Consider the following 14,366-nt stretch of genomic DNA (forward strand, 5'->3'; position numbering starts at 1 on the left):
TTATTGAAGATTTTTCAGGCTAAAGAGTTACAGAGCTTACTCTGTAGTAGATACTTAATTTATCTACATTGACTGGGTGCTGGCCTGGGGCCAGAATCAGAAGCCTAAACGCTGCTATTTGATGTCACCAATACCCCAGGGTATTTTACCTGCCTTCATACAGAGGGTAGAAGACATGGTGTCTATCAGCATCATACCTACAGATCCCTTGTAGATGTTAGATACCCCAAGGATCTCAAAGGGCGTTTCACACCTATGTTTAGGTGACTGAACTATGTCCTAAATCTCCTTTGACTGTAACAGGAACTTACGTTCCTAGATACAGCTAAAAACCAGGTAGACACTTCAAAACTCACACGTGTCCTTAGGTGTCTAATCTGAAAGCTGAATCCAGTTTCTGGTCAGTTCAATGGAAACTACCTTAGCAGAAGAGACCTGCAAGTCTTCCATAGAGAAGAAATAGAATGAGCTGAATATCAGAGGTGAAAATCTGTCAGGGGTACACTTGATAGGGTAACCAAAAAGGCTGTGATATGCATGTCTTCTCTTCTGTATAATGTTCAGACTTTGGTAGCCTCTGAAGGTCTTTTCCATGATCATCATTACCACATCCAGCTGTGGTACAAAGAGCAAGTCACAGAACAAAAAGCTAGAGAATATAGAGCAGTGTCCAGAGATTTGAATGCTGCAGAGAAACAACTTCAACATGGCTAATAATGGCTTTTCATGCTGCTCTCTCCTCTGCAATCACCAAGTACTATTCTCTAATGAAGTTTCTTACAGCTGTTCACTCACTGTACATAATCATATTGGCTAACTAACCCATTCACTAGCACAAAAACACCATCCAAGCTGTCAAACTTCATGCAACTGGAATGAATGAGTGTGGATTGTGGCTCCAGTGACAGCTGTGACACATTCACAGCCTTAGTCATGAAGAGCCTAAGCATCTGTGGTATTTCAGATGCTCTCTCATCTCCTCTGCATCTTAAGTTGGAGTACAAAACTCCTGGAAGGAATCCAAAGATCCAGCTCTCTAAAACACAGGAAATGAGTAACTTCACTAACTTTAACTTGGGCCTTTATATAATGCACTTGTGCTGGCTTCTTTATGTAATTTGTTTCTAGGCCAGCTCTAAGAGAGGGAGTTCTGTTGTGTGTCTAACATCTTAGGTATTTACGAAATCCACATTTGGCTTTTGGTACTAGTTACATCAATATAAGAATTTAGATACATATATAAAAGTCATTATTACAAAAATTGCTTCTTAAAAGGAAATGCTTTTTACTTATGACCGTTAATGTCCTATTTTATACTTTTGCTAGAAATAAAAAAACCTTCTATAAACCTACTTCAAAAATGAGACAGTAAGAGCAAAACCAGAATTGTCATGACACAATAAAGTCTTACCATTCCAGGAAAAGGAATTATATATAGTTAAGGATATCTTAGCTATTTTAAACTTGCTTTCCAAATAAATATAATTATTTCCACTGGGGAGAAATGTATCTCTTAGCACTACAACTTTAATTCCCATCTAGATGTTAACATGTTCTGAGAGTTTCATGTCTTTTCTTTCATTATTTGAATTTCAGTAAATATTTTTAAAGGCCATAGTTAAGGAGGAAGGTGTTTGTTAAACCCGTTTATCAACTGTCTGAGGGATTTTGTTACCTTAAAACAGAGAGTGAATGTGATACAAGAAAACACTGAACTATTGATTTATGGCAAAAAGCTGGCTTTTAGGTCACCTAATTCTAAGCATGTCAAGTGGTCCAAGCCAGTCAGAATGTATTTCACAAGGTGCCAGCCCTAAGCTAATGAGCTCTGGTGCAGCTCACAGTGTAGCTATTCACAAATAGGATATATTTGATGAGGCTTGGAGCATTGCACAGCTTCTGGCTGGCTCAGAGAACACGCAGAACAAGCTTGCATCTGCCTGCAGAAAATCATGTAGCTGTCCTAGACGTGTCCCTGTGTTGACATATCCCCACCTGTTCACAAAATTACATACAAGCTTCAGTTGGCAAATCCCTCTTAGTAACTGAGCATGCTCTGAAGACAGAAAGTGTCGATACACTGAGAAAGCCTCTGAGATTTAAAATAATCAATGAACAATTTAAAAAAGAGATTAATAGATGGGACACATGGCATGAATTCTCCCTGCATGGGCCAGGCTGAGTCTGCCAATCATGTAATAAAGGGAAGATGTGGGGGCCACCACAGCAGGCATGTTTTTTCAGAAAACCTAGTATCTATCAAAATCTGCTATTGGTATGAGCTAGCAAAAAATTCACCAGTCTTCCCCCCAGGCAAAGATGGGAGCAGCTTCCTACCTCTGAGGTACCACAGAAGGATTCATCTCAGTGATTCTGGATGTGTATCTTTGAGCCAGCTGCTGCGAGAACCTCCATAGGGTGATTCATCTGACTCACTTCAGGATGAGAGGAACCACAGTCCCCACTTACAATATAGTGAATTGGGGTGATGAGCTTGGATGTGATCATCTAGTTTTCAGATACTTAAGTGACAGTAGATGAACATCACCCAGGTTGCAAAATACTCCTAAGTAAGAAAGCCTTCTTCCACATGAAATGAAAGATAATTTTGCCAGGGGACCCTCTGAAGCCAAATTTTCACCTAGAGAATGAGAAAATGTATACCTCCTCAGAGATGGACCTAATGAAATATCTACTCCCCGCAAAAGAAAAACTTGATTCTATCACATTTTCCCTCAAGAAAAGTTGGATGAGGATTTGAGCAACCTGATCTAAGGAAAGGTGTCCCTGCCTATAGCACAGTGGTTGGAACTAGATTATCTTCAAGGCCTCTTCCAAACCAAACCATTCTATGATTCTATGATTTCATGATACGAAAGAAGCATTTTTCCTTAAGAATCCCCACCCAACCAGATAGGACAATATACTGTCCCTTGCAGGAAAAGAAAGTAGCACAACTTGCCTCGCCTCATTCTGTGGAGCTAAAGAACAAAAATTTAAAATATTAGGCTATTAATCCACCATGCACATTAAAAGGGTCTTCCGTGCCCTAACCCTCAGCTCCATTTAGCAGGCCCAACATATCATAGATAACGGACTATAATTATCCTTCCATTTGCAGCTCCTGAGCAATCATGACCCAGTCATTTCTAATGGAGTGCAAAAGCCACTGTGATTGAGGATTTTATGAAATTCCTCAACATTGGATCGACAAGCCTGCAAACATATGTGGCTGTCCTGGTTTCACAGGGACAGAGTTAATTTTCTTCCCAGTAGCTGGTGCAGTGCTGTGTTTTGGCTTTAGTATGAGAAGTTGATACAGCAATGTTTTACCTGTTGGCCAGTAGTACATCAAGGGCTTTTCAGTCTCTCATGCTCTGCCAGTGGGGAGGGGCACAGGAATCTGGGAGGAAGCAGAAACAGGACACCTGACCCAAGCTAGCCAAAGGGGTATTCCATACCACAGCACATCATGCCAGGTATTTAAACTGGGGGAAGTTGGCTGGGAGCCACCAATCCCTGCTCACGGACAGGCTGGGTATCAGTCATTGGGTGGTGAGCAATTGCATTGTGCATCACTTGTCTGTCCTGTGTTTTATTCCTCTCCCTCTTTTATTGTCTCCCATAATATTATTGTTACTATTCTTATTGTTGTTACTGTTGTTATTATAATTATTTCCATTATTAAGCTGTTCTTACCTTGAGCTGTGTTCTTCACCTTTTTCTGATTCTCCTCACCATTCCTGTGGGGAGGTGAGGAGTGAGTGAGCCGGTACACAATACTTAGCTGCTGGCTGGTGTTAAACAAGTGGCAGAAGTTTAATGTATATTCCATAAGGAGCTCTTAGAATTTGATATTCTAAACACGTTAGAAAGGAAATTATTATCGCTATCACCATAACTATTAAGAAGAAGAATTAGGCCATGTCAATATTTGTACCCTTTTCTGTCAGTGTTAGAGTGCATAATGAGTTACACTAACAAAACCTACAGTTATTGAGTTAATTTGTTGTTTGGTTTGGTTTTGGGGGTTGTTTGGGGTGTTTTTAAGAGTGGTATTAAGTAAAGGTTTTCATACCTTTTAAAACTCTTTTTGTCAATTTAATAAATCAGAGCCATTTCAGAACACCGTCCTGCCTTAAGCCATCCAAGAGTAAAATTTAACACCTGAATGGGCAGGAATGAGACTTCCAGGATGTCTCTAGGGCAGATAAACTCTGATGTCAAATGCAAATCAACTCATTTCATGGGGTAATTACCTCAGAAGAATTTGGATTCAACAGCAGCACAAAATCAGAGCAGCAAACAAAAGTCCTTGTAACTGCCTCTGTATATTTCCACAGGAACCTTTCCAAGGGCATATTCCTCAGCACAAAACCATGTTAGCTTTAAACGCTGTGTGATGATGCTTCTACCCTTCCTTCAGGAGATGGAATGATTTAGCACCTCCTAAAAAGTTCTATCCTGAAATTATTAATCTGGCTACTCTACAGGTCATCCAATCAGCTTGCATGTGGATACAATCAATGAACTGCAGTGAATTACATAAGACTTAAACAATCTGGTTTGTTTTATGAGTTCCTAGATTGTCTTGTGGAGATAAAAGTTCAAGCCTAAGAAGACAGACCAATAAATTGAGAGAGCAAAAGGTGGACAGAGAATAGAACACAAGAAAAGCAATGGGGTGAGGACTGGATATTCTGCTATGAGGCATTCTGAAAAGAAGCACGTTTTTCTTCCCATATATTTGTGCCCACTCAATTACAATCCAGTCAGCCACCACAGACACATGAATTCTACCTAGTATTTGTTAGTGTTGTGGAAAACTACCAAATACATTTCAGTATGCAAAACATTTATTCCTTGAGAATAAAACAAGTTCAGCACTAAGGAAACTGGAAAAGAATCTCATCAAGGGATGCTGCTGTATATACTGGGTAGAAGGAGTACTCTGAAAGTGGTACAGCTATACCTGATGATATATTATCAGCAAAGATGACTTCAAAGTTGTGGATAGGAAAAAAGTGGGAGTTCCTCACTGGTGTGTTTAAATCCTTTTCAGTAGAGCTGTTCCACTTCTGCACTGTTGTGGAAATCTCACTCCAACATCCTGTAGACGGCGGTGTGTACTGATTCCCACCCCCAGTGTCTTCACAGGTGATAAGGGATGGCTGGATGTGAAAGGAGAACGCAGAATGGAAACAAAGGAGCATGAGCCAACACAAAAATACACTTTGCTGACTTAAAGGTTGAGGCTGCACTCTCTAGGCCAACCAGTGAGGTAAAATAAAGTTCAGTATCTCCACTGACTTGTATATCCTGATACCATTTTACCTCTCCTGAGAACTGTGGCAAGTAAATAACTCCTTTATTAAATCAGGACTAAATGTAAAGACCCCCAGGCTTTTCCACCAGATATGAGCTACAGCATATGTCTGTCCTGAGTTTACTTTTTCTCAGTGCTTCTTAACTCAAACACTCTGGTTTCATTAAAAGATAATCTGAGCTAATTTAGGAATTAGAATGTTTGTACTAAGTGTGCTCATAAGGAAGGAAAAGAAAACAAAATCTGCTAGATTCAAATGAATCATCTTGGGGACATGGGTCTCAACTTATCTAAGGCATAGGCACATATGGAACTCAACCCCAGAAAAAAATATCTCCAGGATGCTGGCTCAGTCAGCCAAATGAAGAGAGATGTGATGAACAAAGGTCTGAACGTGATAAACGGTGCAGCCCACAATCTCAGAAATCTCTGGTTTTCTCTCCCTGGTAGCTTCCCACAACAAAGCTTCTGCCTTCGTGTTTATGAGCTTTGCATACACACTAACAACAACAGATCTAAAGAGCTACATGCAGTTGTGGCACCACCACGCAAGCAGCAGACATCTTAAATCTACAAGGAGGAAAGAGCCCTCCTGTTTTCCTCCAGGGATAACAATGAATGATGGAAAGCGAATGCCAAGGAGTGATCACAATGCTAGCTTCCTGCTTAAAGATAAACAAATATGTTTATCACACATAAAATCCCCTATGACCTTGGATCTGTTCAGTACCAGTGGCTACCCTTCCAGTCACTGCACATACACCTTCGACTGGAGAAAACAAAACAACAGAAACCTTCCACTCACGTAGTCCGAGATAGACTGCCAGTACAATAACGTATTAGGTATCCTGAATGGTCCAGCAACCATTGCCCTCAGCACATAAAAACGGTACGAGAGGTGGGGGAGGGAGGGGGAATAGAAGACCATAACCCAGAACTGTAATCAAGACACAAACAGAGACATCAACTTTAATCCAACTCCCATTATTACACTGAACAGTATTTCTTAATTATTCATCAAATTGGAGCAGTGCTGCCTTAACCATCCTACAGGACAACTTCTTTTAAGACAGCTCCAACGTGGTTTGCATGACCCAATACAGATGCCTGTATAATGTGTTCTTTCTCTGTAGCTATACGCACATCACTTTAGGGACTTTGCCTTCATGCTGTCATTGACAGTAACCTTAAGTAATCACACATTCCCTTTGATTAGCCTGTGCTAGCCATGGAAATGACTCCCCACTGTACCTGACCAGCGCTGCATAGACTGAATAGAGAAATGAGATGGCTGTGTACCCAAAAAACATCAAATGAAAATCCATTTGTTGTTTGTTGACACCAACAGATTTAAAAAAAAAAACAAAAACAAAAAAACAAAACCACCCAACCAAAAAGCTACTTAAGTTATGTTGCACATTGCCGTATCAATCCAGCACTTGCACTGTAATTAGCATACATAAAATGGATAGTAATCCATAATATCCTAGGAAAGAATCAGGTCACTTTGCTGACTTATTCACTTTGGTATATATTTTTAATTATTACCATAATTAAGTCCAGTATTACTCCAATATATTCCTCAAGCTAAAGGCCACAATCTGTTTACCAGCAGATTAGATGCAGAGGAAAGACGCTGACTTCCAGGGAGCTCTTCCAAACCTGCTTCTATGTAAGCGGGATGATCATCTAGCCACAAACACCAGTATGCCACTAAACAAATCTCTCTTTTTCATGCATTTTCCAGTCCTGAATAGCATGTTGCATTATCTTTCTCTTCCTGTCTGTAAACTCTTCAGATTCCAATACATACCTGAACTGTTCACGTTAAATTCAGAGCATAGCGTTAAAGAGTCTGCCCTGTATGCTATTCCTCCGACTTAAGATGTGCTTTGCATAAAGATAGTATTATTAGAACCAGCTGTTCAAATACTGATAAGCAGAAGCGCGCAGAGGCATGCAAGCAGGGGTCAAAGTCACATTAACAGCAATTTTTACTACTACCCCACAGTAAAAATAGAGAGGTACTGGTGCACTGCTTGAAGGGTGAATCAGAGTTTCTGCGGCAGGTGAGGATGCAGAACTGCAAAGGGAGCCCTGAGCTCAAACATGCCGACAGCAGCACCGGGGCTGTTAGCAATCAGGTTTTATTTACCAGCCATATTGTGTTAAAAAGAGACGTGATTCCCATACCGAGCACGTTAACCCGTCACCACTTGCAAAGGGAGATTTATTTGTTTGGAAAGAATCAAATCTATCTCGCGGACGCCTCCTCCAAGCCTACAGCTCTGGCTAAGGGCAGAGAGCTTGCATGCAATTCTCCCTAAAAGAAGTATTCCCAGGACCCGGGGAAGATGAGGGGAGAGCCGGTAAATCCATGTCACTCGAAAACAAGCCGGCGGTTCCTCTCCGGTAAAGCCGGCTGCGGGAGCGGCGCTTGGCTTTGGCGGCTCCTGGGCAGAACCCGGCGGCTACTGCCCTGCGGCCCCTGCCCGGGGGCAGCCGGCGCAGAGCTGCGCTGGTGGAGGTCGGAGCAGAGCCCGGTGGAAAGCACTCACCATTGCAGCAGGGATCCGTCCCGGCGCTGGCGATGCTGCATCCCCGCCGTGCCGGGCGGGGCGGGAGCCGGCGGCGGGGGGACACGGGCCAGTTCCCCGGCGGAACCGTCCAGCCCCTGCCCGCGGTGGAAGTGAGCGGCCGCAGCCGGGCTCCCCCCGCCTAGCTCGCACCAGGCGGAGGAGGGGTCGGCGCCTCCGAAGGGAATCCAAATTCCTCCTCCCTCTCCTGCTGGTCATGTCCAGGCTGCCTCTGCTCAGGGGATGGGCCAGGTCCTGGCCGTGAAGGAATTTGCCATTGCTAAATAATGATTAAAAAATAATAAAAATAAAAAGCAAGGAAACAATCAATCAAACAAAAATAACCAAGGAGAAAAATAAAAGGAAGGGAGGCAGGAGATCTGCAAACTTTTTTTTCTCCTTTTTTTTTTTTTTTTTTTTTAAGGGGATTATTGTTTGTGCTCGGGAAGCAGGGATGGGGTGTGGGAGAAAGGGTGTGCAGGCTGGACCAGATGCTCTGCCTGCGAGTCAAGGCTATGGTGTGCTCTCTCCTGTATTTCTGTGTGTGTGATTCTCATACCCAGACAATGCTCTGCAAAGCGAGCTGGTCCTGCGGAGAAATGCAAACACCTCCTCCCCCGAGTGCCTGAGGAAAGGGAAGGGGGTACGGAACCAATAGCTTTTCCTTGGATAGCCTCATTAATATGGAGAAGAAAAGGAAACCAATGAGGAGGAGCTGGAGGAGGGGTTTATTTAAATTAAGTTTCTTAAATCAATTTTTTTTTTCCTCTTTTTCTTTCCTCCTCCTACCTCCCCCAAATCCTCCTGTTCCCTGTTACCTAAGCACCGTTTTTGCTGTCCCAGAGATTTATTTATATTTTTAAACTAATGTGACAGCGTCAGCAAAACACAGTGAGTGACAGGAGGGAGGATGGCATCGCTGCTGAGTGAAGGGTGGCAATTTGTCCCTGAGCTGCAGAAAAAGTTGGTTGCAAAGAGAAGCAATAAAGTAGCTGGAGTTGTCAGGGCCAGGAACTGAGGGGAAGCAGGGTGGGAATTTCTAGAAGCACCATTTTGCAGATGGTATTTGCAGATGGGCAGGCGGCCCGTGTCCAGGATGAACCCTCTGTGCTTGTGGAGGGGATCTCCTCACTTCCCATAGCAGACACACACACAGAGGAACGGAAGTGACTGCATGGGAACCACAGCATCTGATCCATCCTGTATCACCTCAGAGCTACACAGCAACAGCAGTGTAGGACTTCTACCTGTTGCTGGAAAATCAGCAGTGGAGCTGTGGAGGGCACTGAGATGTTTGGAGAGCAGGGAAGGCACATCCAGCTGGTTCCTTTGACTTCTATCTGGGAAAGAGCAGAGTGGCACATGTCCCCTGCAAGGTAAGTGCATGAAAGCATCTAGTAATTTTTCCCTTCTACAGAGTAGCACTCAAGAAAAGCTCTCCAGACCTAGAAAATTATCACTAAACAAGTCTGAACATCTAGAGGAGGTGTAGAGGAACCCTCTGCCAGAGCAGACACTTTGTACCATTCTGCTTTTCCTGCTGCCAACCATGCTGATCTCTGGGCCCACAAATACATGTCAAGAACTTGAGATGCTGAATGCCCACTTCCTTATCCAAATTCTCTGAGACCTGTACTGACGAGGTTCTTCTAATTACCCTGAAATTTCACATCACCTGGACACTGTTACTCTTCCCATTGTGGAAGCCCTTCCCTCGCTTACCTTTTATCATTTCCCTTTCATTTTATGCATCTCACTTCTTCCATTTCTCTTAGCTTGTAAATTATTTTCAAATCTCCTTGCCTTTACCCTGCTCCTAGATTAAATGAATGAGAAAAAAGGCAATTTGGTCATAAAAGCAATTAAGTCTATTACCTGCCCAGTGTGAAAAACTCTGACCCAATTACTTATTTGTATGATATTGTCGCTGTGACTCTTAGTCCAGGTGCAGGACCCTGAGGTGACATAGCTCTATCACAGAAGCACTGGACCAGACAGCCTTGTTCCCAGTCCCTCGGCACAGTAATAGCCCCGTGGCTGCATAGATGACTCCTCTTGAGAAAAGCACGCACAGACACCTTGTGAATGCATTCAGCTCTGGTTTTATTCCAGCACCATTAAGCAGTCCAAAGAATCAACTGGACTCTTCAAAGGTTTCCTTTGCATATTTTACTTCGGTTATACCATCCTCTCTAGCCACATCTTACAGCTTTCAGTAACCTCATTAAATACAAGGGGAAAAAAAGAAAACTAACAAAAGACATAGATGATTATGTTATACAGCTCTGCTAATCAGCCTATGCACTCTATATAGACATAAATGAAGGATAGGCACTGTTAGGATGTCATCTGTTACACCTACTTTATATATCTACTTAGTATAAACCACCAGACTAAGTTTTCATAAAGTATAAAGGGAGCCAAGACTAATTAAACCAGATGTAGACACCTATATGTTAGTCATATGTATCTCAGGAGGTCTCATTTGTCTGCATCCTAACGGATAAGATGCAGGACAAAGAAGCCTCCACAGTAAAATGTTTAGTTTTCCCCCCAAAAAAGAAAATCTATATTCATATGCAGACCTAAAGAAACTTCCCCTCCTCAACAAAATCAACAAAAACCAACAAAACAACCACAAGAACATAATCAAAACCCTAGCTATGTCACCACAAAATTTCCAGAATTCATGGAAGTCCTACCTCAAAGACCAGAAGCCCCACTATGAAATGTCTGGGATTGCTAGAGCATGGAAGAAGGTTCCCAGCTGTTCAATTAGTATGTGCTGCTCCAACATCTGCTCCCTGTCTTTCCCAGGAGAAGGGGAATTGGCCAAGAGAATCATCTAGTGGCCCATATCCAGCTGCAGTCGGACTGCCTTAGATGATCTCAGCTGATACGCATACCGCGTTTCCTATTGAAGTAGTCAGGATAGTCTACCTAAGAACTTTGCTCTCTGAAGACAACAATTATCTTCAGGAGAAAACAATTAAGACAATTTCAGGCAAACTATGCTTTATTGTTATCCTCATGAGCAGTCTATTAAATTGATCTTCATTATTTAAGTGTGTTTAAAGTATAATGGCCATTATCTTGGCAAGCATGAGGCACTGACAGGGACAGGAGAAGGCTTCATGAGAAAAAAGTGTGAGTTACTGCCAAATGACCTAGGCAGCCATCTGTCACCTTATATAGGGGAAAGACACTGGCAAGCTGACTGCAAGAGTGTTTGCTGAGACAGGGTTAAAAGTATTTTGTTGGAAGGTGCCGCCTCCTTTTATTTTGACACCTCAGGTGTGATTTAGTTGGCCAAACTGCTAGGGCTGAGCTGGCCAACCATCTCTCCCTTCATATTAAGGTCAGATCTTATCTGTGCAGTCACTGGAATATAAGCCATGATCCATGTCAGCCCAAAGCTGAAAACAGCTTGGAGGAACTATGTCCTAAATATGCCTGTTCATCTCCACTGACATTAGACACGCTGAAAACACTAGCCTAGCTTGTTAACACCCACAAAGTAGACCTCTACAATTAGGTGGATGCCTCTTTCATTATTAGGTTTGACAAGCCTGAAGTATTGAGACTCACCTAGATGGCTTGTTCTCCTCTGCCAGAACAAGAACTATCCCCAAATGATGCCACATCTTCCCACCCACTCTGAGATCCCACCTGTCGGGCCCTCTTGGCCTGAGATCCTTTGATGTGAGGATCAGCTGCATCGGGGATCAAAAGGAGACCCAGAGGAAAGGAAAGCTCTCTTGTGCTGCAGCTGAGTTGAGAAACACCTCATGTCAGATGTGATACTGTGGTCTGAATGTTCCTCAGTCACTTCCTATTAACTATCAGATTTCTAACAGCGAGAAAGAAACATCTCCTGGCTCCTGAGGACAAGATCCAGTGGAGGTAGAGAGTGGGAGAAAACAGCAATTCCTATAGAAAACAACAATCATTTGTTCCTTTTCTAGCTGTGAAAATGAGCTGTACTGTTTTAAGACATTCCTACTAGTAGCATTCTGTCCACAGCCATGAAGAATGCAGTATGCTAAACATCCCACCTGCTATGATTAACCGAGGCATACTTGGTGTGTAGGCAAAGCTGTACATAACTAAGTCAAAAGGTGGTAACGCTAAGTGTGCAGTTAAAGAGCAGTACGTATCCTGTTGTATGCCTACTCTAAACTTTTAGTAATAAGGTAGCTTAGCCCACAAAGAGTGTACCTCAGGATGCTGTAAGGTGGCATAGCAGCCATTAGTGAGAAGCTGAGGGAATAAATTCACTCCCAGATGACTGGACAGGCTGATCTGGCCACCCCCAAAGGAGATTTGAGTCAAAATCCTTTATTACTGTATTCAGTATTACTGTATTTCTTTGTCTCCTCCAGCACTTTAATGAGGTTTACCGGAGAGCAACTGCATCTTCCGTTACCAACTCCCCTCCTTTCCCTCACATGTTCTGCTGCAGAACATGCTGTAGTTTACTACTTAGAAAAATGACGGGAGGGAGGTCACATGTTAAGGTTTCTTTGCAGTGCATGCACTTAAGGATAACCTGCCTCTTTGTTTTTAAAATGCAGATAGAAACCACCAGAACCTGGGCATGACAGAAAGACATGCTCTGTTAGCCAGCTTTCAGGCCAGCTTTAAAGAAGGTCATAGTTATCCAGATGGTAATAGCCATACCTTACCTTATCAGCCTCCACAGGCCACCACATAACGAGGTGTATCATCCCAGGGACAAAGGATGGGAGATGTTTTACAGATACAAAGACACAGGTGAATGTAGGTATCTACATGTGAGCTAGGTGGTATGTTCCCCCTATATTCAATGGAGATCTGGTCATTATAGTGAGTGAAGACTAGGGGTATGCTTAGTTCACCCTACCATAGATACCTGCATAGAAGCATAGAATCATAGAATGACAAAATGATTTGGGTTGGACCCTAAAGATGATCTAGTTACAACCCCCTCCCATGGTCAGGGACACCTTCCACTAGACCAGGTTGCTCCAAGCCCTGTCCACTCTGGCCCTGAACACTTCCAGGGTTAAGACAGATGCAGCTTCTCTGGGTAACCTGTGCCAGTGTCTCATCACCCTCACGGTAAATAATTTCTTCCTAATATCCAATCTAAATCTATTCTTTTTCAATGTAAAACCATTACCTCTCATCCTGTCACTACACCCCCTGATAAAATGTCCCTTTCTAGCCTTGTTGTTGGCCCCTTTAGGCTGCTCTAAGGTTTCCCTTGAGCCTCTTCTCCAGGCTGAACAAGCCCAGCTCTCTCAACCTGTCTCCATAGCAGAGGTGCTCCAGCCCTTGGAGCATCTTTGTGGCCTCCTCTGGACTCACTTCAGCAGCTCCACATTCATTTTATGTTGGCTTCAGGGCTGGACACAGAACTGCAAGGGGGGGGTCTCACCAGAGGATAGTAAAGGGGGAGAATCCCCTCCCTCAACTTGCTGGTCACTCTGCTGGTGACGCCACCCCAGGTACGATTGGCTTTCTGGGCTGTGAAGACACATTGCTGGCTCATGTTGTGGTTTTCACCCAGCAATACCTGCAAGTCCTTTTCTGCAGGGCTATATGTGACCAACCAAACAGCTCCCTGGACTCTGTTGGCTCTTTTAACATCTGTACGTTAGGTAACATTTTAGTTAGCAATCAGCTGCATAGAGGGAGGTCTCCAGTGCCTTTCAAGATGCCCTGGAGTACCTTTTCTTGTACCAGCTGCTGCTCCACAAGACCATCGGAATCCTGACATTTGTGTCTGTCAGTCTCAAGGCAATGTTTAGATGCACATGGTCTACTAACAAAGTCTATAGCTCAGGTAACCAGTTCAAAGCTCCAACAACTTACCTTTCTTGAAGTCAAGAGTGCAGTTGCCAATAAATTCAGTTATTTTCATTATCTGGCCTACCTCCTCTTTTTGGAGCCCCAGCAACACTTGGCATGAGGGCAGCATTTGCTCTTTCCTCTTCTCAGGTAAGTAAGCTGAAGATGCCCTCTGACAAACATTTCTGACTCGTGATCAGCTGTTTGAAGAAATTACGTCGTGTGAATCATCCTTGCAGTGGAAGTTACATCCCCACTAAAGGGAGTCAACAGAAAGGAATGTGTGTGAGCTTCACCGATAGAGGGAAAATAGGCAAACTAGTAATGAACAAGACATCACAAGATGTCAGCAGGGGGATTAAACATATGAAATTAATTACCTAGTAAGAACTGGCTACTTTAGGAGTCTTCAGCTTTCAACAGAGACTACTAAGAGGGAAAATGGTGGAGGTTTATAAAAAATGGTATTGAGAAGGTGAGGAAGGAAAGAATGTCCACTGTCATTCCTAATGCAACAATGAAAAGAGATGACAAACAAAAATCAGGGATGCCCGGTTCAAAACACAGAAAATCTTAACCTAAAATTTTGTATGACCTGGCAGATGCCTGAAGCTTCCAAGGTTTCAAAGCAA

General features: G+C 43.1%; 1 protein-coding gene across 8 annotated transcripts in view; it reads right to left on the minus strand.

Annotated features, from left to right (window-relative positions):
• ADCYAP1R1 (ADCYAP receptor type I) overlaps positions 1 to 8,513 on the minus strand; it is a 140,467-nt gene extending 131,954 nt beyond the window's left edge. For 4 of the 8 annotated variants that reach the window (XM_061354778.1, XM_061354777.1, XM_061354776.1 and 1 more), the window contains exon 1: positions 7,885 to 8,239. The gene's annotated coding sequence lies outside the window, so the exon portion shown is untranslated. Of the gene's footprint in view, positions 1 to 7,884; positions 8,241 to 8,461 lie in introns of those variants that run through there. The other 4 variants (XM_061354775.1, XM_061354774.1, XM_061354772.1 and 1 more) reach the window with 3 other exon arrangements.
• Between the last annotated feature and the right edge of the window lie 5,853 nt (positions 8,514 to 14,366).

This window comes from Neopsephotus bourkii, unplaced genomic scaffold (assembly GCF_033783945.1).
Source record: "Neopsephotus bourkii isolate Nb327-2 ecotype Australia unplaced genomic scaffold, CSIRO-AGI_Nbou_v1 NB_745, whole genome shotgun sequence".
NCBI classification, from domain to species: domain Eukaryota; kingdom Metazoa; phylum Chordata; class Aves; order Psittaciformes; family Psittacidae; genus Neopsephotus; species Neopsephotus bourkii.